We start from the raw sequence: 25920 nt of genomic DNA, 5'->3' as shown, positions 1-25920 counted from the left end.
TTAGGAATATTATTTGGTCAGGTATGGAGAATCGATTGAAGAGAGAACTAATAGAAAATGGGAAATCAATTATGGGACTACTTCAGTAAAGTAAGAATTGATAAGGTCCTAATATCTGGGTCAAGAGGTCCTTAAAATGAAGTCCATGAACTTGATTTTTAAAAACATTTTCATAACTATAATTTGATATAATCAACTGCCTTTGTAATTGCATACATTTTACATTATGTATTTAAAAATACTGTTCTGAGAAGAGGTTCATAAGATTTACTAACCTGCCAAAGGTTTCTATCACACAAAAATAGTTCAGAATCTCTATTCTAGGAGGTGACCATGAGGTGAGAAACATTATGAAAGTATATTACACAAGGCTTAGTAATTGATTAAATATGGACTTGAAGCAAATAATATTCCCTGTAATCAAGGGATAATCCCAGGGTTATAAAGCTGAATAACCAGTAACATGGTAACCCTCTTAACAAAATTAGGAAGTCTGAGGGAAAATTGGTTGACTAGGGAAGAAAATCAACTTTAAAATTTGCATAGTGCATTAAGGAAGAGAAGAAACAGATACTGTGATTTATTTTTTGGTCAAATTCAGAAGTTCAGACTTGTTCTAGCTATGAAGGCACCCTTCCTTGAATTTACATTGTTAAAAAAAACCAAAATATTGCATTTTATCCCCAGATATGGAGGAAAGAGGCACAATGAGAAGGAATTATATGAGCATATGGCACAGGAGAGCTATCATGCAATGATGGCCATCATATGGATATTACCCAAAAGACAATAATAGATTGTGCCAGACTAAGAAAGAATCCATTCATACTCATTCAAATTATCTCTCAATCAGCTGATATTGGAAGACAAATAAACCTCCTAATCTCTTCTCAGGTAAGAGTATGACATTTTTATGATATATAAGGAATGTTAGTCTGTAGACACAGAAATGGCTCTCTGAGGCTAGAAAGTCAATATTAATATTTTACAGATGGTCAAACAGAGATCCAGAATAAATAAATATGACAGTGCCAAATTTTGTCTATAGGTCAGTAGTAGAAACAGAAGAAAATGCCCCATTTCTAGATTCAAATTTTAGATTTCCATCCCCTGCTGTCAACTCTGGTGGATGATAGAATTATAGGTGGATGACGTATAAGAATAAATCTCAGAGATCATCTGAAGCACCCTCTGTATTTTAAAGATGACAATACTGAATCCTAAAGAAGTCATAGGAACATAGATGTAGAGTTCCAAAGGATCAGAAAGGTAATATACTCTATTTTTACTACCTCACATTGCAGGTGACAAAATTGAGGCACCACTTGGTTAAGTAAAGTGTCCAGGGTTACACTGTGAGGGGAGGAAAAAGGAATAAAAACTTATATAGTGATTATTACACACTAGGCACTGTGCTAAGGACTTTGCAAATGTTTCATATGATCCTCTTAAAAATCTGGCAAGAGAGATACTATTATTATCTCCATTTTCAAGTTTAGGAAATTGAGGCAAAACAGAGTCACACAACTTGAGTCTTGTAATATATACCACTATTAGGTAATTATGGTAATAGGGAAGTGTTAGAGCCTTAACACCAGGAAATGAGCTAGGAGAAGGACTGGATCTTGTGCTCCTCCCCCCTACCCTATTTCCTGTTCCCTTTTCTAAAAAATGGTAAGTTTAAAGGTTTTCTCTAATAACTAACTCCCACAATCAAATCTTTTAACTAAGAGGTCTTTTATTCTTTTGGGTAGAGGAGGTAAGAGGTGGGAGAGTAGGGGTGAGAGGAAAATGTTTCTCCCTATATTTCCTAAGTTATCCCTGTTGATTGAAGAGTTCAAGATGTATTCAATTCCAGGAAATAACATTATCTTTCCCTAAGGGGAGATGGTGACAGCAAAGGCTGATGGGTTTCTACTGAGTTAACCCCAAAAGTCTTCTCAGCACTCAGTCATATAGATAATCAATGACCAAAGAGAGAGATTTTCTACCACCTTCTCTTTCCAACAGTTAGAGAAGGAAGTGAATTCAGGCAGCTAGCTGGGTTTCCCCTAACTGCTCCCTTCAAGATTCCATTGGAATTATGTCTCCATCTCAGTTGATTGGTGTTTTACCAAGTTCTAAGCCTCTTGCTTTTCTGCAGATTCATTTTTGTCACTTCTGAAAATCCTCATTAACAGTCTGAAGCAAGGTTGGAATTCTAGTCTTCCTAACTCCAGGTCCAGCATTTTATCCACTGTGCCACTAATTGCTTACTATCAATAAGATTCATGCACAGATCCTCATGACTCTAAATTCCATGTTTGAACCATTATGATGCTAATTCATTTTAAAAAGGATTATTTGGTGCCTATTCTATGTAAGGCCCCTTGTTTGGGACAGAGAACATAAAGTCAAAATGAAATAAATTGTATTGATAGCTTTTTACCTTCACATTATCAGCATTTCCCCATGCATCCCATTGACTTCGGCTTTCAGAAAACCATCACAAAACAAAGAACCAATAATAGAGGGGGAGGGAATGTGCAAAACTAACACCGGTCTACAATTGCTAAATGACCAATCCATTGTCATAAGGATTGAATCTAGATCTGTAATTTCACTGGCATAAAAAATTTCCTGCCCCCTTTCCCAGCCAACTTTCCACCCTACCCCAACTCCCTTTACCAGGAATATCAGCACTTTCTTTGAAACACAGAGCATTAGACAGTTGCCTACACTTCTAGAAGGTTTGTAACTTACCCAAAGTCATGCAGACAGTTTGTATCAGAGCCAGGACTTGAACCCACATCTTCCTGACCCCAAAGCCATGTCTCTATCCACTGTGTCATGCCACTTTTTGAATCAACTTCATTCAGTAATTAAATGGCCAAGTTAGTATCTAACCCAGGACCTCTGATTTCTAAATCTGGTGCTCATTCAACTATCCAATGCTGCCCCTTAGACAGGGGATTGGAACTTGTAAGGGTTTGTGGGAAGATCCCTAAAGGTACATAGCAGGCAGATTTCTAAGTATCCATTGGGGGTAGCTTTGAATTTTCCTTTACATCAATATGGCACAAATTCCTGCTTCCTAATATCTCTCAATTTTACCTTTACCTGTTTCCATTAATCACTATTACAATGCTCAGGGAGAGACAGGAACTGGGGGCTCTAATTAGGAGGTTTGTGGGAATAGTTCTAGTGCTGGAATTAATATAGTACCCAGAACATAGTACATATTTAAATGCTTCTTGCCTTGATTTGCCTTAGTCTTAGAAATAAAAGAATTCAAGGCTAGGAGTAACATTAAAAATCATCTTTTTATTTAATTATAAAAGAAAACAAGGCTTAGAGATATAAAATGAATGGTCATGTATCTAGTCAAAGGCCAGGCTTAGAGTAAAGTTCAGGCCTCCTATGTTATAATTTTTATTTGCAAAGAGGTGGAAAGAGTGAAAGTGGGAAAATGTAAGAAAAAGGTAAAGAATTATCTAGCCTATCAACCTAAGTGCTGTTCCAGTGTGGGGTTCATCCCTGGCAGGGCTTCACAATGTCCCTTGTCACCATGTGGATTTTCTGGTAATTCTAATCCAGAAATCCTGTAGAGTTCTCACCAAGGGTTCTACCAATACAACCTCCTCCAGGAAAGGAAGGCCTCTCTGGAACCAGTCTCTCCAGAATACAGGAAAGGAAGGCCAGCTACTCTCCCACCCAAGGCAAAGTCCTCCAACACCAAAGTCCAAAAGAGAAGATCTAGGAGCAGTCTTGCAAAAAGCAGTCCAAGAGCCAAAGTCCCAGCTTGAAGTGAAGGCGAAATTTGAAGTTCCTTCAGACAGGAAGTTTGGGACTTTTTCTAGTCCCTTTTCCAGGTCATTTCCTGTCCCTTCCTCTGCTTTATGGGAACCAATTGCAGTCTTTCAATTTGTCTAGCACTGCTCAGGGGCAGGGAAGTGTGGAGTCTGGAGTTGTCACCCACCTTTGCAAGTGATTTGCAAACTCTCTTACTAAATGTTAAGTAGGGTTGTTTAAGTTTCTGATTGATTAATTTAAAATTTGCTGATTGATAGACAAAGAAAGTTTGATTCACTCTTCACAATCCATTTATGACTAATAATATGGATTAGAGAGAAACTGAAGAATCTCAGAATTAGAAGGGATCTCAGAGATCATCTAGTAGTATAAACATTTACCTGAAATATGAATATCCTTTGCAATATCACTGGCAAGTGGCCATTGATCTTTGATTTAACAATTCCAGTATCAAGCTGTCTAGCTTATAGGGAAATCAATATCATTATTTTGAAAGATGTATTTAGTTTTTATTATAATGAACCAAAATCTGTCTCCCTATAACCTCTATCCATTATTCCTAGCCCCGAGTTCTAGTGTAAAAAAAAATCAAATTCTCTTCTGCTGTATGGTAGAACATTGGACTTAGAAATGATTTCTTCTTTCAAGGCTAAAAATTCTCAATGCATTCTATAGTCTTGTTGTCTTGTTTGTGCTCACTATCTTGTCATAGAAAGAACTAACTCCTTAAAAATCTTTTCCAAAATACAATAATCAATACGATGTTCATGGTCATAGTATATATAGGTCATTTTTTTTATTCAAATGGTCAGCTCCTCCCCATCTTAGAAGATACTCTGCATAAATGAAATATTTGTAAAGCACTTGGCACTATGCCTAGCACATAGAAAATGATATGGAGGAACAAATCTTGTTCCTTTCCCCCTTCTCAAATACCATGCCTAACCTTCATAAACAGCCATAGGAAAAGAGCCCATTTATTTAGAATTAGTCTAGCCAAATTTTGAGGACACCTCTCCCCTCTATACAAGTCTTCTTATTGTCTGCTGACATCTTTCTCAATGGTTCTTTAAGTCACTCTTGGTTTTATTCAAGAATTCCCTATCTCTTTCCCAAAGCAGTGGAATCAATGTGTCAAAACTGATCTGTGGAATAATCCACTTTTGTCCTTTTTAAAATCTTCTTAAAAGTCTGGGCTGTTTTTCCCATCCAGAAAATTCCTTTGTAATAAACTATTTATAAACTATTATGAAATCAAATGTAACCTCTGGTAATTTTATTAGCAAAAAAGAAAAAAGACTTAGGAATTCCATAAAGAACATTTATAAATAAACTCTAATGAAATGTGTCTATAGAAATATATAAACTAGACTTTAAAACCAATGGCTTTGAGTGATATCCTCCTATTTAATTAAAGTAAGCACCTTCACTTCTGGTCCTACCAGTATATTTTTGCACCTTTACCCAAAAGGAATGCTGAAAGAAGCTGTGTAACATGAACAATAAGAATGCTAAACTTGGCTTCAAGATCATCACATCACATCAAACACGTTGTGACCCTGGGCAAGGCATTCACCCTCTGTGAGCTTCATTTTTTTCATCCATAAATAGGGATAATAATCACACCAAGTCAGAATTTTTACGAGGATCAAATAAAATCATGCATATAAAACCTTTTGTAAAGCTTAAAGTATATAATTATGTTATTACTATTATAGCCCTTTATGTTGCTGCTAGTTTATATATAATAGTTTTGATACTTATAAGTACAAGACAACAGAAAACATCATGGAAGTTACAACTGCAGGAGATCACCCAACTGGGTCGCCATTTTGAGGATTACCTTTTTGCAAGAGTGCTCATTAATAAGCTTCCCTCTGACTCCAACCTTGCCTCCTCCAAGGGTGAATATTGCACAGTTATTTCAAGAGATATGTAAACCAACATATACATCAGGAATCATCATTTTTCAGTTTCAATAAATCATATGTATCACATATATATGTATTTCTGTTTTTCAAATTGTATTGATGTGATTAATAAAATTCAATGGGTAGAAAAAGCTTCAGTGAATTAATAGTAGCTTTTTTATTATGGATCTTCTTAATCAATGGATATAGATAAATAGTACAATTATCACATGGGAGCCCATGACATTTTTTGAGATTAAAATGGCAATCCATTCTTAGAAAGGTTGGATTCACTATGCTCAGTCTGAGGTCCATATATGTGTGAGTGTGTGTGTTAATAATTTTAATAGTTTTTTATTACAACACATGCCTTTTCTCTGGGGAATGACTATCAACTATCTGCTGTTTGCTGTTTACAGATTCATAACCAACTATAAAAGAGAGAAGTAAGTAGAATACAAAATATTACCAATAATGACTCATTCATTAGAAGCAGCAGAAAGAAACAGCATCAAAGATAACAGGAAAATGATATGGACTGATCATGTCACAAAAAATTATGTAGAATCTATAGGCAGACTGAACTGTTGTAATGGATTGTATGAAATTTTTTTTAACCCTCACCTTCCTTCTCGGAATCAATACTGTGTATTGGCTCCAAGGCAGAAGAGTGGTAAGGGCTAGGCAATGGGGGTCAAGTGACTTGCCCAGGGTCACACAGCTGGGAAGTGTCTGAGGCCAGATTTGAACCTAGGACCTCCTGCCTCTAGCCCTGTTTCTCAAATCACTGAGCTACCCAGGTGCCCCCATTGTTTGAATTTTTAAGGGACTTAAGGGATGTCTTCTGCTACCATGGATTCTCTATAAAGAAATTATGGAAAGATGCAGACAAGAATCTCCCAAGATAAGAACAGATGGATAAGTTTGGATCAGCCCCAGTGGATAGAGTATTCATACCTATCAGATCAATGTATTGAAGTATATATGTATTGTTTACTTAAGTAACACATCCATTAAAGTTGGAATGATGTCAAGATTAGCATAGATAGTCCTTATGCAAGGATGATGAGAATTTTTTTGAATGTGATCCATACTTTTCCAGCAAAGAAATTAAATGAGATACCATTAATATTTTTATGACATATAAACTTTATAAACTAAAATCAAAAAGAAATAATAAAAAGAAAAATTAAATTCCAAATAATTGTATAATACATTAAATATCTGGGACTCAACCTACTAAGACACCTGCAATATTTATTTAACTATGATTAAAAAGACTGACAAAATAAAGACAGGCTTAAAAATGGGAAATATTTTTGCTGCTCATGGTTGGGCTTTGCTAATATAAAAAATGATACTACCTAAGTAATTTATAGATTTGGTACTATCATAAAATTGATAAAGGATTCTTTGTCTCCATAAAAAGTCTTTAGTTAGGTGCTTTTTTGTTATTTATTTTTCCTACCTTTTTGTAGGTAGACTCTGTTTTCTGAGAGATTAGGGTATCCTCTTAAACTTCAGACTTTCCTTAATGCTGCCATTAATTTATTTTCTGGGTTTCTGCCAGTTTCAGTTTTTCAAAGATGGCATGATGGCCTGAGGGCCTCCTCCCACTGCTAATTCAATTAACCCTTCAGATACTGATACCTTAAGATCTTGCTTCAGGCTTGGGCATAAGCTTTTTTTTTTTTAACCCTTACCTTCCATCTTGGAGTCAATACTGTGTATTGGCTCCAAGGCAGAAGAGTGGTAAAGGCTAGGCAATGGGGGTTGTGAGATTTAAAATAGTGAAGCCCATAAACTGTAGTGATTAAAATAGTGGAAGATATAAATTGTGATAGATATAAGAGAGGGTGAGTAAATTTTGACCACAGAAAATATGTTTCACTACAGTGTCTTGGTTTTTAAATCAAATATAAGGTGGTCGCCAGGGAAATATTCCCAATTATTCAAATACCCAAGTCAACTGGGTTTTATAGAGATTTTAATTAATACAAATGTGGAATTAAAGAAAAGAGAGAAAGAGAGAAAAAGGAAATAAGTATGAAGGGCCTTAAGCCAACATGGCCTAGACCTGAGTCTTAAGAGAGAGAGATCAGTCAGTCAGTCTTTTAACACTCACCACAAGGTCTGCCTAAGCAAGGATTCTAGTGACACCAGGCCAGCATCATCTCAGCTGCTTTCACCAGCTCCCTCCTCCATCTGAATGTTTCAGAATAATTCCTTCCTCAATCTGAATGTTTCAGAATGAGTCCTCCTCAATCTGAATGTTTCAGAATGATCTCCTCCTCAATCTGAATGTTTCAGAATGATCTCTAGCTCTTCTCTGAGCTCTATATTTTAAGGGCAAAATCTCCTATGTCACCTCCCCTAAATTCTTCCATCTACCAATCACTGTAGATGTTTTCCAAAAGACAGCCCATTTTGAATTCTCAGCTGAGTAGATTAATCTCTTTAGTAAATCAGAAAAAAATGCTGCTGTGTTGACTATCATTAAGAGAAAACCTCTGATTAAGTTTTCACCTTTTAGGTCTAAGTAGTTTACAAGTTGCCCCACCTTTATAGGCACTTAGTATCCCATTGTATCAATTCATGGTTCAAAGAACTCCTTTCCTTTATAAGTATGGTTTTCAAGTACTTTCATTGTTTAGCAAGGAGTTTTCTGCCCTAAAGCATTCTTAAGTAAGAGTGGAATAGAGGTCCTCCCATAGCAAGGAGTTTTTTCCCCTAAAGTAGTCCCAAGTAGGGAGCGGGTAGAGATCCTCCCATAGCAAGGAGTTTTCACATTCAAGTAGAGTTCTCACTATCTGGTAGGAAATTATTTCAAGTAGGGAATTGGAGGATTCCTCAATGTGGAGTAAAATTTTTAACATTCATAAGTCTGTGAAATTTTAAGGTTTACAGGATCAAGTGACTTGCCCAAGGTCACACAGCTGGGAAGTGTCTGAGGCCAGATTTGAACCTAGGACCTCCTATCTCTAGGCCTGTCTCTCAATCCACTGAGCTACCCAGATGCTCCCTTGGGCATAAGCTTTTGATCTCCCTCTGAACTTGGTCTGGTCAGGAGCTACTCAAATTCTACCCCCAAGCTTAGGCACAAGTTTTTGGTCTCACTGTGTACTTGATCCAATCAAGCAAAGAGCTTATTGTACTTTCCTAGAGCTCTGCCCTGAGCCCCTGACAAAAAGATATGGATCCCCCTTGGATCAACCAATTAGCACAAGCTGAGATCTGAGTCTTCACCACAGGCCCAGACTGGGAGTCCTGGCTTCCTTCTGGGCCCACAAAAATCAACACACTTACAGATTGCCCTAGGCTGGGATTCCAGACTTTGCCACAGGTTTGAAACCTCAGGGGGTTTGGGTTGGGCTGGACTTCTATTTGCCCCAGAGGTATCTCAGCATCTGATTGTTGACTTGAACTCAGGCTCAGAACCTGGGAGAGCAGATGTGGGGTTGGGGTGTGTGTCTTGCTCTTGGCTTGCTCTTCACTCCTTGCTATAGTCTTATTGTCTGTGCTTCCCTCTCACCCCAGTGCCCCAGATGTTTTTTGTCTACCTTTTAGGTAAAGAACTGGCATGATATAACATCGACATTGCAGCCTTAAGCGAAACACGCTTACCAGAAGAGGGATTGCTCAGCGAACTCACCACTGGATATACCTTCTTCTGGAAAGGTAGAGCCTCAAATGAAGACAGAATCCATGGTGTTGGCCTGGCTATCAAGACCAGTTTGCTCAAACAGCTGCCAGACTTGCCTGTGGGCATCAGCTAGAGGCTCATGAAGATCTGTTTGCCTCTCAGCAAAGACCAGTATGCCACAATCATTAGCGCATATGCCCCGACACTGACCAGCACAGAGGAGACCATCGAGCAGTTTTACTCTGACCTGAGTGCCGTCCTGCATTCAGTGCCCACAAATGACAAGCTGATACTACTGGGAGACTTCAACACCCGCGTTGGCCAGGACCATGAAATATGGAAAGGAGTGCTCGGCAAACACGGTGTGGGCAAAATGAACAACAAAGGCCTACTGCTACTTAGTAAATGCTCCATCACGAACACTGTGTTCAGAATGGTGAACAAATATAAAACAATGTGGATGCACCCACGATCAAAACAGTGGCATCTCATTGACTACATCATTGTAAGCCGGCGAGACATCCAGGATGTACAGATCACCAGAGCCATGAGAGGAGCTGAATGCTGGACAGACCACAGATTGGTTAGAGCGACTCTTCAAATGCGCATTGCGCCTCACCATCCAAAACACGCCCAGACAGTTCGCGCATTTTACAACATGAGACGCCTTAGAGATCCATCTTATTTGCAAACATTCCAGTCCTGCTTGGATGACAAGCTATCTGCCAAGGGACCACTCACTGGAAGCTCAGCCAAGAAATGGAACAAGTTGAGAGACTCAGTGAAGGAAACATCAAAGGCAGTCCTAGGCCCCAAACAACGCAACCACCAGGACTGGTTCTATGAGAACAACACTGCTATTGAAGACCTATTGAGCAAAAAGAACAAAGCCTTTATGGAGTGGCAAAATAACCCAAACTCTGCTCCTAAAAAAGACAGATTCAAGTCTCTCCAAGCCATGGCACAGTGTGAGATCAGGAAGATGCAAGACCGATGATGGGAAAAAAAGGCAGAAGAAATCCAACGCTTTGCTGATACAAAAAACTACAAACAATTTTTCAGTGCCCTCAAGACTGTCTATGGCCCATCAAAACCCACCACCACTCCCTTGCTATTCTCTGATGGTGACACTCTCATAAAAGATAAAAAAGGCATCAGCAACAGGTGGAAAGAACACTTCAGTCAGCTTCTCAACAGACCCTCTTCAGTCAACCAAAGTGCCCTTGACCAGATCCCCCAAAACCACACCATTGAACAACTTGACGTCCCTCCTTCAATAGAGGAAGTCCAAAAAGCCATTAAATAAATGAGTGAAAGCAAGGCATCCGGTAAAGACGGGATCCCAACCGAGGTGTACAAGGCCTTAAATGGAAAGGCGCTCCAGGCATTCCACATAGTGCTGACCAACATATGGGAAGAGGAAGACATGCCCCCAGAACTCAGAGATGCCTCCATCGTAGCCCTATACAAGAACAAAGGCTCACAAGCAGCCTGTGACAACTACAGAGGCATCTCACTACTCTCCACTGCTGGAAAGATCCTCACCTGTTTTATTCTCAACAGACTCCTGTCATCTGTTTCAGAGCAGAACCTGCCTGAATCACAATGTGGCTTCAGACCAGATCGTAGCACCATCGACATGGTCTTCACAGTGAGGCAAATGCAGGAAAAATGCCTTGAATAGAACCTGAGTCTCTACATTGTCTTCATAGATAGACCTGACAAAGGCGTTCAACACAGTGAACAGGGACACATTGTGGGTGATCCTTAGCAAGCTCGGTTACCCAGCAAAATTCGTCAAACTGATCTAGCTCTTCCATGTTGTCATGACAGGGGAAGTCCTATCTGGTGGAGAGACTTCAGATCGCTTCAACATCTCCAATGGTGTGAAACAAAGGCTGTGTCCTTGCTCCGGTACTATTCAACCTATTTTTCACCCAAGTATCACAACATGCTGTGATGGATCTAGACCTGGGCATCTACATCAAATACCGACTAGATGGCTCACTATTTGACCTTCGCCGACTGACTGCACAAACAAAGACAACAGAGAGACTCAACCTGGAAGCTCTCTTTGCAGATGACTGTGCTCTCATGGCCCACCAAGAAAATCATCTCCAAACCATTGTGGACAGATTCTCCACCGCAACAAAACTGTTTGGCCTGACTATCAGCCTCAGCAAAGCAGAGGAGCTGTTCCAACCTGCACCAGGGAGGCCAACGAACCAGCCGTGCATTACAATCAACGGCACGCAGCTTTCCAACATCAACACTTAAAAGTACCTGGGCAGCACCATTGCCAACAACAGGTCCCCAGACCACGAGATTAATGCCAGGATCCAAAAGGCCAGCCAGGCACTCGGGCGGCTGCGCTGCAAAGTCCTCCAACACAGAGGTGTGAGCACTGCGACGAAGCTCAAAGTGTACAACGCAGTGGTCCTCAGCTCGCTCCTGTACGGTTGTGAGACATGGACACTGTACCGGAAGCACATGAAACAGCTGGAGCAATTCCACCAACGCTCCCTCCAGTCAATCATGAGGATGCGATAGCAGGACCGAATCACCAATCAGGAAGTCCTCGACAGAGCCAACTCCACCAGCATCGAAGTCATGGTCCTCAGAACCCAGCTACGATGGTCTGGACACGTCATCCGCATGGACCCACAGCGAATACCAAGACAGGTATTCTACGGTGAACTGTCAGCTGGACTCAGGAAACAAGGCCGACCAAAGAAAAGATTCAAGGATCAGCTAAAGTCCAACTTGAAGTGGGCTGGCATGACACCAAAGCAACTAGAACTCGCTGTCTCTGACAGAAGCAGCTGGCGAACCCACATTAACCATGCCGCCACCACCTTTGAAGATGAGCGACGTCGACGTCTTGCCGCTGCACGTGAGCGCCAACACCAGGCCACAACCGCACCTCCCGTAACAGCTGGCATCCCAGGCCCCATGTGCCACAAACTCTGCGCCTCAGCCTTTGGACTCCAAAGCCACATGAGGGTACACCGTAGATGAAACTGCACAAAGACAATAGTCATTCTCGGTCACTGAGAGACTACCATTACTACTTTCCTGAAAGTTGTTTCTGTCAATCTCCCTGTTGTTTCTTTCACTCATATATTCATTTTTTTATGTTGTTTTAATATTTGTTGGAGGGGATTCTCGTGGTTACCTTGAGCTTCTCTGCTCTATTTCACCATCTTGGCGCTATCCCCAGAAGTCTAAAAAGAGATTTTGCATTAACACTTGAAGAAAATACTTTTCAAGTCATTTTTAAAGGTCTAAATTCACAAGGAAAATAATGAGAAAAAAGTAAAAATGAAAAAGGACCACACCATTGTCAGATATCAAAGTATATAGAAAAGTAGAGATGAACAAAATAATTTCATAGTCATTTTTAAAAATCAATGAAGTATAATTATCAGATGTTGAACTATATTATATAGTAGTAATTATCAAAATAATTTGATATTTATTTGTTTGTTTGTTTTTAAACCTTTATAGAATCAATACTGTACATAGGTTCTAAGGCAGAAGTGTGGTAAGGGCTAGGCAATGGGGGCCAAGTGACTTGCCCAGGGTCACATTCCTAGGAAGTATCTGAGGTCAGATTTGAACCCAGGACCTCCTGTCTCTGGGCCTGGCTCTCAATCCACTGTGCCACCCACATGCCCCCAATACTCATTTACTAAAAAACATCAAGAGTCATTTCCCAATAGATATGTGGTCAAAGGATTTTTTTTTGCAAACTGTCAATATCTTCATTAAAACCAGCTGTAAGTTGTTAATAGTGAATGAAATACAAATTAGAACTCAGATTTCATCACATATCATGCAAATTAGCAAAGATAACAAAAGATGGGAATAGCAAATATTGAAAAAGACATGGGAAAACAAACATGTAAGGAACAGGAAACAAATTCAAGCACCGAAAAGGGAGAATGTATTTCTTTTTAACTGGTATATATAAATGTAATGGTCTATTATTGTTTAATTAGAAATCCTGAAATGAGGAATTAAAGAAGGCAAAGAAGATTTATCTAACTAAATACATAGTAAATAAGTCAAACTAGTAAGATCACCTAAACAAGATAATAAAACATCAGTTAGAATTCCTTGACACACAATAACAAACTTTAATTCTAGAAAAAAAGAAAGTAAAACATAGATCATTTCTCAAGACAATTAGATAAAAGACTAGGGGGGGGTAGGTATTTTGTCAGGTACGGTCAGTTTACAGTATATTCACTAATGTTTCTTTGTCATCAGAAAGCTTTCAATATGGAAAAAAATAAGAAATAATTCTGAGGTAAAGAAAAAAAATACTCAAGCCATGGGAGACATAATTTTCTCTTTAAAAATATTACCCACAACCCAGAAAGGCCTCTCCTTTCTCCAGGGACTCCAGGTGTTTGTTCACACAAAATCTGGATTCAGTCTTATGGAAGCCTAATACAAAATGGATCAGGATTTATTTCTTCTATGCTCTAGATTATATATGCCCTTGACCTGGAGTAGAACTCTGTTCAAGAACTCTTAAACCTTAGGTTTGGTTCATGGCTAGGGTCTACCCAAAAGCAATTAATAGGGTCCCTTCTAAAAAAAAGTTACTCAGAGTAAAAAGCAAAATATAGCAGGAAAAGGACAGCTTTGTATTTCCTACACCAGAAGAGAAAAGCTTGAAATAAGTTCACACAAATACTTAAAATACAGAATAGTAACCCATCATTTCTAATGTCGATGTCCTAATAAGACATAGAAAAGACTTCCAAAAGATTTACAGATGTGTCAGATTCCTAGAAGTCCATAATGTGATACTGTGGAAGTGAGAAATTGGGAATGGTTTGCAGCAGGAGCTGGAGTAGCTGGGACTGATGACCTGTCATTCCAATGAGAACATTCTGTTTGGAATGTGACCAGGAGAAAAGGTTGGAAGAAGAGGATCAGACCAACTGAAGTCGGAAGTCTTTAGCTTTGAAGACAGAAAAGTCAGGACACTCTTGGCTTTGGAGACAGAAAGAAGTCTGTTGTCTCTTTAGCCTTGAAGACAGAAAGAAGAAAGATCTCTTGGCTTGGAGACAGAAAGAAAGAAGGACAATGTCCAGCTCTCTCTGATTTCTCTGCTGTGATACAGTGACTGAACTTCCAGATCTGTCAGCCCATTTTCCCAAATAGAACTATATTCCACCATCCTCTAACCTAAGACTTATTCTAGTATTGGGGAAACCCCAAACCCTCTTTCCCTCCATTTCTTATCTTTCTTTTCTTCCCCAATTAACCCCTTACTTAATTTAGAGAAGAGAAAGAGTATTTTATTTGAGACATCATAAAACTCACCCTGAGTTGATTTAAAGAAGCCAATAGAAGAATCATCAGGAAAGGGAGGGAAGAAGGGAGAAAGGAAGATTAACAGCCCTGATCTTTGGTTATCATTTACCATTCAAATAATCCCTTATTACAATACAAATATATATTGCCTATCATCTATTCTATATTCCTGGTAAGAGAAAACTATAAAACAAATATATATTGCCTATCATCTATTCTATATTCCTGGTAAGAGAAGACTATCAGAAAACTTGTGCATCTCTTGGACAAATTTCACTTTCTTCTTCACCTTCTGGTCCAAATGACCTAGCAGTCTAAACATAATGGCTCATCCCTCTTGAAGGAATCATCATCTCCAAGAGGAGTCTAGTTGCAGAAAGCATTTACTGCTGTATTCAGTATTCAAGAATTCCTGAACTCTCAAATTCATGGAGTAGACACCAAGAGGAGAAACATGTACCTCAGGATCACTTTTCAGTCACCTTTTTCTCAGAGAAACAAAAGGAAATGATGCAACTAAGAAATCACAGTCCAGTTTCATGCTCACCTAAGCAAGCATATGTACTCACCATTGCATGTGTAGGTACCTTAGGTTCTTGACATGAAGGGGAAGGGTGGAAAAATCCCCTCTCCACCCCAACAGAAAGTCCTAGGAAGACCTGCTGGAGTGCCAAATTTAACATCAAAACGGAAGAGGAGGAAGAAGCTTAGAGACTTTAGCCTCCACACCTAAGCTTCCTGAATAGAGAGCTCTTCTCAACTCCTTTGCCAAGCCAATCCTTTTTATTGTAACATCTTCCTTCCTTTTCATCTTTTCCTCCTTTCACACCAATCATAAGATTCAAAGTAAAAATCAATATTTCTGATTATACAAAGTAAAAACCAATATTCTCTGATTGTACATTCCCTTTAGGATGGGGCTAGTATACAGGATAGCAAAACTAACTGATCAGGGGCAGCATTGGATAGAGAGCCAGGTCTTGAGATGGGGGTCCTGAGTTCATACCTGGCCTCAGATACTCCATAGCTGTGTGACCCTGGGCAAGTCATTTAATGCTGATAGCCTAACCCTTGCCACTCTTCTATCTTAGAACTGAAACTAAAATAAAAGATTTTTTTCCTTTTAAGTGATTGAAATACATGCTCAGTTCCACAGAAGTATTCCAAACCAACTACCTGTTACATAGATTCATGCTGGTGAATGATCATAGCTTTCAGCTGTTCAATGATGGCAAGACTTTTATGTGATTCCTTTTATAATAAAGAATATGAACCTTTTGACTTGCTTTAAATTCATCTGATTCTCCCCTCTGGAAGCCATCTCTTCTTCCTCTGAACTCTGAAAAAAAAAGGAATTATCTCTGCATCTCCTAGTCATTCATGTCTAATTTCTGTCATACCATTATTTCTCTATACATAACTATATCAAGCCTATTAGACTAGAAGTTCCATAAGAGCAGGGACTATATTTTAGTCTTCTTTAAATCTATCCCTGGGTCTATGTAACTATTGAACAATTTATGCATCTATTATCTATTTGTCTAGTCAGATGCCATCTCTGTATGAAATGTTTTTCTTCTCTTTCTTCTTCATGGCATAAGAGAGAAGACAATCAGAGTAGGTTGAAATAATTATGATTAAAAGGCAAAATGCATCATTTTAAAAATGAAATATAGGTATAGTCAAGCATAGCAATGATTCCTTTAATAAAGAGGATGCATAAAAATTATAGTTCATTGTCAGAAATATAGAAGGCAGCATATTGCCTTTATAAAGCTGTATAGTAGAGAGAATCATATATTTGCTTCAAGTCAGAAGCCCTGGATTTGAATCCCATCTCTGAGATTTACTAGATGTCGAGCCCTGGGTTACCCTTAACCTCTCTGAGTCTCAGTTTCTTAATATATAAAATGGGATAGCAGTATCTATAATGGAGATACCATTTCCACAAATCAGCCAGGCACTCCTTTTATGTCTTCCCTTCAGTTAAAGTGAAATATGGTTCCCTGGTCCTCTCACATGAAAGTAGACCTTTTTCATCTTTGTCTAAATAATAGACAACATATACATTGCTTTAGAGTTTATGAATTGATTTACCTAAATCAACTCATTTGAACCTCCCAGAAACCTTTTGAGGTAGATATTACAGGTACGATTAATATTAAATAGCATAGGCATTACTATTATATTATATATATTATTATTACAAGATACTATATTGTTATTATGAAATGCTACAAATATTATTTTTCTTATTAGATACTATAGGTATTCTTATTATGAGATATTTTAGATATACTTTATTACATTAGACAGGGATTTGAAGGCAGCTAAGCAGCATCCATGATAGCAAAGACCGGAATTCAAATCTGGCCTCAAATACTTACTAGCTGTGAGACCCTGGTTAAATCACTTAACCTTCTTTGCCTCAGTTTTCTCTTCCATAAAATGAGCTGAAAAAAGAAATGGCAAACAACTCTAATAGCCAAAGGGATCACAAAAAATCAAGCCACTAAAATGACTGAACACCACCAACAACAACAACAAAAAAAAACAGAAATTATTAGGGGTATTATCACTAGATTCTACCAGTATTACTTTTATTATTAGACACTACAGGTATTCTAATTGTTAGACACTAAAGGTATAATTTTATTATTAGATACTATAGGCATTCTTATAATTATTAGATGCTAAAGGTGGTATAATTCCTATTTAAAAAGATAAGAAACCTGCTGCCCATAAAGGTTAACTGGCAAATGTCAGAAGTATACTTGTGAAGCAGGTTTCCTGATTTCAGGTCTGATATGTTATTCACACTGCCATATTGCTTCTTATATGATTTACAATCTGTATATGAGGAGTTTTTAACTTGAAGTCCATGATCTTTTTGGAAAAAAATTTTTTTTCAATAGCTATTTTTTTAATCTAAGTGGTTTCTTTTAAAATCCTATGTATTTTGTTTTATATCTTTAAAAATATTATCCTGAGATGGGATTCATAGGCTTCACCAGACTACCAAAAGGGTCCATGATACAGAAAGAAAAAGATTAAGAAGCTCTGGTCTAAATGATCCCCTTAATCCATGTAGTAGATGCCACATACATCTATGGCATAGCTAGAGTCTTCCTCCTCTTCTAGATGAACAAAGTAAATGAGACTGGCCTTCACCTTAGTAAATCGTGTCTCCTACTCTTTCCTCAAGAAGCTAAATAAACATCTCAAGGAAAGCTCTAGTGATAAAGTCTCAACTTCTTCCCATCTTTCCAAAGTGATTTTGTTTAGAAATGTACCTCTAAATAACTTTTGAGGTATCTCGATAGTTATCTAAATTCTAAAGTCCATTGTAGGTCAGTTATCATGCCTTCCTAAATTCATATGTACCACTTATTGAAAGACTAAATGTTAGACTGGTTGAAATATTTTATTTCATAAATCAATCCCATACCCAAGTGAATCAGTAACAAAATTGAGGATACTTTTAAATTACAGAAGAGATTATCATAGAAACCTTTCTTATGCAATATTTAACCATTTTTACTTTTATTTTCATGTTAATATCTGTACAATATGATACATTATATTCAACATAAAGTCCTTAAATTTCTCTAAGTTTTATATTTACAAGGCTATTTTATCAAAAGGTAAAATATTGGAACATAATATTGCAAGAGAATTTTTCTATAGGTGTATAGATAGCAATACGATCATACTACTTGCTTTTAATTTTGTTTTCACCATGATAGGGAGGAGCCATTAATCTCAGAATTGTCAAGTGGAGTAATATTCTGAAATTTCTGATTTCTTATAGAAATGTTTCAGAGAATCATTTTATTGATTGAAAAGACACCTCATGTAAAATGTAGGACTAAGAACATGTTTGCATGCATTTCTTCCAGACACATCTAAGACACATAGATATTAAAGATTCAGATCTTTAGTCTGGAAAGAAGGATGGGAAGTCATACAATATGGGTTTGAAGCCTATATTGCCTCTTACATGACCAAGAATAAAATCTCAAAGTCTCTGTAAGTCATTTGGGTGATATATATAGATAATAGACCATAACCAAAATTTGTTCTTCTTCTAATTCTTATGACTTTAGGAAGAAAGGATATTTGAACAAAGTCTGTAAAATCAGCATAACATGGTAGATAAAGTTAACATGAATGATTGAATAAATGAATAAACATGGACATCTAGGTGCATCATTGGCCTGGAATCAGGAAGATTTGAATTCAAATCTGATCTCAGATACCTACTAGCTATATAATCCTCAGCAAGTTGTTATATTCTATGTGTCTCAATTTCCTCATCTGTAAAGTGAGCTGGAGAAGGAAATGGCAAACCATTCAAATCTTCTTACTAAGAAAACTTCAGTATTGGACACTACTGAAACAACAGGACAGCAGAATGAATGAAAAAATTAAAAGCATTCATTAAGTGCCTACTGAATTAAAATTATTGTGCCAAGTTCTAGGAATACAAGTGGAAAAATGGACTGTCCTTGATCTCAAGATGTTCATACTCTAATAGGAGAGACAACACATATTGAAGGTTTTAGCTGCATGTCAAACAGAAATATCCCATTACACTTAGGATGTATCAGCAAATAAGATGGTAATTTCTCTTCTCTAATGTAATTTCTAATGAAAAAAATCATGTTTCTGATGCTGAACCATTTAATAGTGCCAAGGACTTTGGAAGCAAAAATTCTCATTTGTGTCTCTTCCATGGTTATTACAATAGCACTCACTGAGGCAGTCATCAGGCGTTTTCTCCACAGGGATTGCTTCCGAGGATGATGATTGCAAGTAAGGAGCTGGAAACAGGACCATTGGTGTAGAGGATGCTGTCACTTCCAGAGCTGTTAGGCTTTCTTGCCCATTGTTGGCAGCCAATCAGCAACAGATATTGACAGTGGCAGATAAGGTGGGCACCTTATTTTCAGTGATTTCTCTCTTTAATTATGGCCCAGACTAGAAATAATATTGGTAACCCTTAGGTTGTTGCTATTTCCAAGACTACTAAGTACAGAGTTCTAGATTCCAGGGTTCAGAATCTCCTGAAGATATTTCATGTTGTAGAGGAAGTGATGGTTGAGTTGTTGTTGATGGTGGTTTGACTTGGGTGGAATGAACTGTCTCATCTTTTCTTCAGTTGCTGTATCAACAACATGAATTTTGTCTCTAAATTTCTAGAGGCCAAAATGTGGAGATATCCTCTGGATGCTGAAAGGAATATCTTCATGGGGGTGAAAAGAGGAAATATTACTTCATACAGGAATTAGAAATTTACTACTGGCACTAACTCCCCCAACCCCCAGGGTCAAATTGTAGAATTTTAGAGCTGAAAAAACTACATGGATCATTGAGTCTGAAGCTCTCATATTCTAGAAGGAAACTGAAGCCCCAAAAGGCAATACAAGATAAAAATATAAGTAGGTTCAGGAAAAGTTAAATAAAATAATGAATTATAGATATAGAATGAGTTATTACAAGAAGCCAAAAGGGTGTGCATGCTTAACCTCCAAGGGGTATATCATTCAAAGTCAAATTGTTCAGAAAAGAAAGCCTAGTGAACTACATGAATCAATCTGTTCCAAACTTCTGCTATGATTTCCATTGATTTGAACATGAGAGATAAAAGCATACACACAAATGAAAGAATATTCATGGGTCCTGGGTTTTAGTAGCCATCATTTTTTACTAGATTGGACACAGCTCATTCTCCATAGGAGGTTTCTATTGTGTTGCTGTCTTGATATGGCTGAACTTGCCCATCTTTTTTTTTTTTTTAACATTACTATCATACATTGCTCCAGAGAACCCAAGTAACCTTATGATGACTTTATCTACAAAATAGTAACCAACCTTGCAAAAATATCTGACTGTTTAGCATTTAAGTGGGACTTCAGGGCCAAATTCTGCCTGGATATAAGCTAGGTGAATGGGACCCAGGTGACCTAAATAGGTTACTGCCCCTCCCAAATAGCAGAAAACAGATCACTCACCCAGCAGGGCTCAGGACTATGTTTTCAAAGTGAGTTACTGGTCTTTCTGTTTTTGTTTTGTTAGCTGTTCCTCACGGTTCCACTTTATATATTTTTAAAAACACTAAAACTCCAGAAACATGAAAGGAATGGGAGAGAGGAAGATATGGCCCCAGATGTTAGACTGACACATGGAAACAGCCCTGCCACCATGGACTTAGTAGGAATTTTTATCTCCTCACTATTCCCGTGAATTTAAGTGGCAAGGACTTATTTTGTTCTGCCTCTTTCCTATTAGCTGGAGTAACCTCAATTAGAAAGAACTGTAATTGCAGGGCTGTTAATGTTTTCATTCCTAACAATGAAATTCGAATGCTATAGCACTGGAGATGGGAAGAGGAGAGCAGAGATGATGGTTGTCTCCATGGACGCAAATGCTTAGAGAGATTCCCAACTAATTTGACCAACCATTCCCTAATTGACTCATATTAGAGACTAGCTGAGAAAATAAACTGGCTGCTAAGAAGCTGAGGGATTTTCCTCTGCAGAATAGACACCCAACTCCATTAAGGCAGGAATTCTTAACCATTTTTGTATTATATACCTCTTTGGCAATCTGGGGAAGCCTATGGATTCTTTCTATGAACCATGTTTTTAAACACGTTTTTAAAAAACAGATTATAAAGGAAACAATTCGATTGAAATAGATTTACCATGATATTTTCAAAAAATTAATTCACGGACACCAAATTAAGAACTTCTGAGAGAAATGGTTTGTAGAAAACGGGAAGCTATCTCTTTGTGAATCCAATTCTGTGTGGTATGGGCTCCAAAGCAGCCAACATAGAGTGTGATTCAATCCAAAGAAAAATGACATTGGAGTCTAGCATCAAAGGATTTTGAGCTAAAAGAGAATTAAAAATCAGCTAGTCTAACCCATTCATTTTTGAGGTCTAGGTGTCTATAGGGGGAAAGTAACTTGTCCTCAGTCACATAGGCAGTAATTGGAGGATCAAGGTTTGAGCTTTGGTACTTTGAACCCAAATCTTATTTTTGTATGACATTGAACTAGTCATTTTACTTCATATTCCTCTTAAAAAGCCTCACCTAAACAATCTCAGAGTATATAAATTAGATGACCTTTTAGCTTCATCATTCTATGATTCTTTGAACAAATTAGTTCATGGGTTCCTTAAGACCTTTGCCAATGCCATATGTATTTTTATGTCCCTTATACTTTTCATAGGTTTTCACAACTATCAAGTGTTTAATAATTTTTTCCTTAGGTTGAATTCAACATTTAAGAGTAGCAGTTCCTATTTACACAAATTAAAGGAACTCCTCTGATACCCCTGGGGTGGAGGGAGAACAAGCAACAAAAAAACTTGTAGAGAGTTCATGAAAAGTTTAGTATTGTAGAATTTAAAGGAATTTAACAATGAAAAGTTGTAGTATAATAGAAAGAATATCAAATTGGAAACCAATAACCTGACTATTAAGTCACTTGCATGCAAATTTAATTTAATTTTTATTTATTTAAATTGCTACTCACTCTATCTCACCCAGAATGGAAATATGGGAGCTACTCAAGGGCCAGATTCCACTATTTGTCAATGTGGAAGCTTTAACCTTGGCTGGCTTGCCCTTCCTTAGGTAATCAGATAACACCTACTCTAATCCAACCTCAGTGCTTACCATCTTAAAACAGAACTTAGTGACTTCACCTGAGTGGTAAAACCCATTGCAATGAAAGACTCCTTAGATGAGGCAGCTAAGTGGCACAATGGACAGGAAGATCTGAGTTCAGATCTCAGCCTCAGACCCTTATTAGCTGGGTGACTCTGAGCAAGTTGCAACCTTTGTCTACCTCATCTGTGAAATGGGGATAATAATAATAGCAATCTTAGTAGGTTTTTGTGAGGATCAAATAAAATATTTGTAAAGCTCTTAGTGCATTACTTATGTAGTAGACTATATAAATAATGAGTCCTTAATAAGTGTTTGTTCCTTCTCTTTTGTTATCTCAAGAGACCTGTCAGCCTCCTTGGCAGCAGGTATTATAGGCATACATCACTAAGCCAGTTGTTCTGTCATTTGCTAATTGTATAACCTTGAACAAGTTACTCTTCCAGGCTAAACTTCAGTTTCCTCAACTCTAAAGTGAGGGGGATGGACTAAATTAACTCTGGAGAATTCCATCTTTAATAATCTATGCCTCCAAATTATCTAGATCATATTTATCAAATACAACACCTGCAAGCCTCATGCAGCCAACCATTCTCCCAAATACAGCCTGAAACAGATGAAAATATAACTGGAAAATATTGAACAAAATAAATAAAAATATAATAAAACATAGATAATGTTAATATGTGGTTTTCTAAGTCCACATGCAGCCTATGGGCATCTTATATATGATTTAATGACCCCCAGTTCTATTTGAGTTTGACACCACTGATCTAGATCAATGAATATAAATTCTATGGATGATTTATGGGAAAAACACAATTATATAGAATGAAAGATTTAGAGCAGTAGTTATTAGCACTGGTAGAGGAACTACTCAGACCAGTAAATTCTCATATCCTTAAAAACTGCAAAGGAGCAATGTTACTCCTTGACTTCCAAAATGCATCCTTTGTAACCTCAGAAATGCAGACAAAAAATGTTCTGGAAAATATTCTCATCACTGGCTCAACCTTCATGGGATCAGAGATCTCTTGCCATACAGAGGCAATATCAAATACTGCTACAAGACAACAGTCTGGGGCAGGGACACAGAGCAACATATTGTTCCACAGATGTTTCCCTGTGGGTCAGCACAACAATGAAGAAGCGCAAAGCCAAGTCCATGTCAAAGAAGCTTCTTGGAAAACAGAAAAATTTCAGCAATGCTTTTCCTACAACCAGAAGCTATCTTAATTCTTGATCTCATGATGCTAACAATTCAGTCTTCCTAAATACTCTACATCTATTGGCCTGACAGTAAGAGTTGGTAGTGGTTGTGAGATGATAGGTACACTAATACCTTATTGGTAGAACTGTTAAATGTCCATCACTATTTGGGGAAACCATTTGGAATTAGAGAAAGTGCCTAAAATGTCCCAACTCTTTCAGCCAGAAACTCTGGGCTTATACCTCAAGGAAGACACTGATAAGAAGGAAGGAGCTGCATCCACCAAAATGTTTACCACAACACTTTTTGTGATACCAACATTGGAAACAAAGTAGATGTCCATCTTTTAGAGTATGGTGAAACAAATTATGGTACATGAATGTATTGAAGTATTATTGTGCTATAAGAAATGAGGAGGAGATGAGGTGGCATAATTGATAGTATGCCAGGACTGGAGATAGGAAGGCTTGAGTTAAAACCCAGCCTCAGATACCTGTTAGCTGTGTGAACCTCAGCAACTCACTTAAACCTTTTTGCTTCAGTTTCCAGTCTATAAAATGAGTTTGAGAAGGAAATAGGAAGCCATTCCAGTATCTCTGCCAAGAAAAACCCAAAACAGGGTCACAAAATAATTAGACACAAATAAAAAAAAAGAAAAAGAAATTCTGAATGTTATAAAAATAGAGAAACATGGAAAGATTTACATGAACAGATGAAGATTGAATTAAGTAGAGACACATATACATGCAATGATTATGACACTATAAATTGAAAGAACAAAAAGTGAATGCAAAGAAATTATAAATATCAAGAATGACTTGAATGAAAATACATGAGAGGTCACTCCAAACCAGACCTTCATATAGGTAGAAGGTCACAAACTCTGCATGTTGCACATGTTTTTGGACTTTTTCAGCACATTGATTATGCTGATTTTTCCATTTCTTTTTCTTTTGTCTGTCAGTCACCTCTGTGTTTAACCAATTAGTTATTTATAGCATCACCTAAGCCTAAGTTATTTGTAGCATCACCTAAGATCATAATGCTAACAATAAGGTTGAAGATTTTGTCAAAGAATCCAAGCTGAAGGCAGTAATCGTCATTTGGACCAGAAGTAGAGTTCCTCGGTCTTGATGAAATTGCCAAACAGAACCTTTAGACAAGTGGATATACCAGGTGTCTAGGAAATTTCACAGTTTAGAAAATATACATGAAGGCTGATATATGTTCCACATAACAGCCTGAATAAAGACCCACTTATAAGATATCAAACAATCAATAAACATTTATTAAGAATCTATTATGACCAGGCATTGTGCTAATTGTTCAGGATACAAAAAGAAGCAAAAGACTTCCCCTGCCTCAAGGAGCTTACAATGTAATGGGGAAGACAACATGCAATCACATATGTACAAAGCAAGCCATATGCAGGATAAATAGGATAAATATCTGCCAGGAAAGAGCAATAACACAGACATTCCTGGAGTGCTGATCCAAAAGGAGGCAATTTAGAGAAAGTATTCTGTGACTTCTGGAACAGTCAGGAATAAGAAAATAAGGAGGGATAAGAACGTGTTATTAATAATGTAGTTATTGCTAGCATTATAACCTAATCATCATTAACCCACCACTGGGGTATCCTTTGATGATGGCTGCTTCTAACAATTTGAAGTATAGCCAGATGTACATACATCCCCCAAAACACACAATTTACCTAAGAGCATATATATTATGCACCTATTTTATGCAATGTGCTGTATTAGTAGAGGTTTCAAAAATAAAATTCAAACATGGACACAGAGGAAAAGTTATTCAGGTAACCAGACTACCTACATCTCCATGGTTTTGCCACATCCTGTGGTTTCATCTGGCTTTTTAACTGTCCCTCCTGTCAATGCTGTCAGCACATTCATCTCTGTAATATAAGAGGCAGTATAGAAATACCAATTTAGAAGACTGGGCTAACTCTGCTTTAAAAATATGACTTCAGGATGTCTCTAAGGAGGAAGAAAAGCTAGTTTCCTAATTAGAATTCCTGGCATTAACTACTGTTCTCCTGCCCCACAGATCAATTGTCTTGCCCTCCTGATTGTGGTCACATGGAGAATATCACTGAATCAGCTATACCAGACAAGTGAGTATGGCAGTGATTCTCTGTGGAGCACTGCAAGACTGATATTACAGGGAGGCAAATTTCAACTTCAAATAAGCAAGAATTTGATAACAAGTAGAACAGCTCAGCCATTGACTAGGATGCTTCAATAGGTAGTAAGCCTCCCATCCTTGAAAACATTCAATCAGAGGCTCTATGAGAACACTGTAGAGAATATTATTGTATGGGGACTGGATGTTGGA

The 25920-nt window shown here is 37.7% G+C and overlaps 1 long non-coding RNA gene across 4 annotated transcripts in view; it reads right to left on the bottom strand.

Moving 5' to 3' along the window:
• Nucleotides 1-25920, bottom strand: part of LOC103103804 (uncharacterized) — a 43720-nt gene that overhangs the window by 8109 nt on the left and 9691 nt on the right. For 2 of the 4 annotated variants that reach the window (XR_008915513.1, XR_001626748.2), the window contains exons 5-6: nt 19434-19921; nt 15951-16015 (exon numbers count right to left, since the gene is read on the bottom strand). The exons of the other annotated variants lie outside the window; for them this stretch is intronic. This is a non-coding gene — a long non-coding RNA (uncharacterized LOC103103804). The remainder of the gene's footprint in view (nt 1-15950; nt 16016-19433; nt 19922-25920) is intronic. 4 annotated transcript variants of the gene reach the window in all.

The sequence above is a fragment of the Monodelphis domestica genome, chromosome 1, assembly GCF_027887165.1.
Source record: "Monodelphis domestica isolate mMonDom1 chromosome 1, mMonDom1.pri, whole genome shotgun sequence".
Lineage (NCBI taxonomy): Eukaryota > Metazoa > Chordata > Mammalia > Didelphimorphia > Didelphidae > Monodelphis > Monodelphis domestica.
Note: the sequence above shows the minus strand (reverse complement) of the source record. Positions and strands in the feature narration are given on the sequence as shown.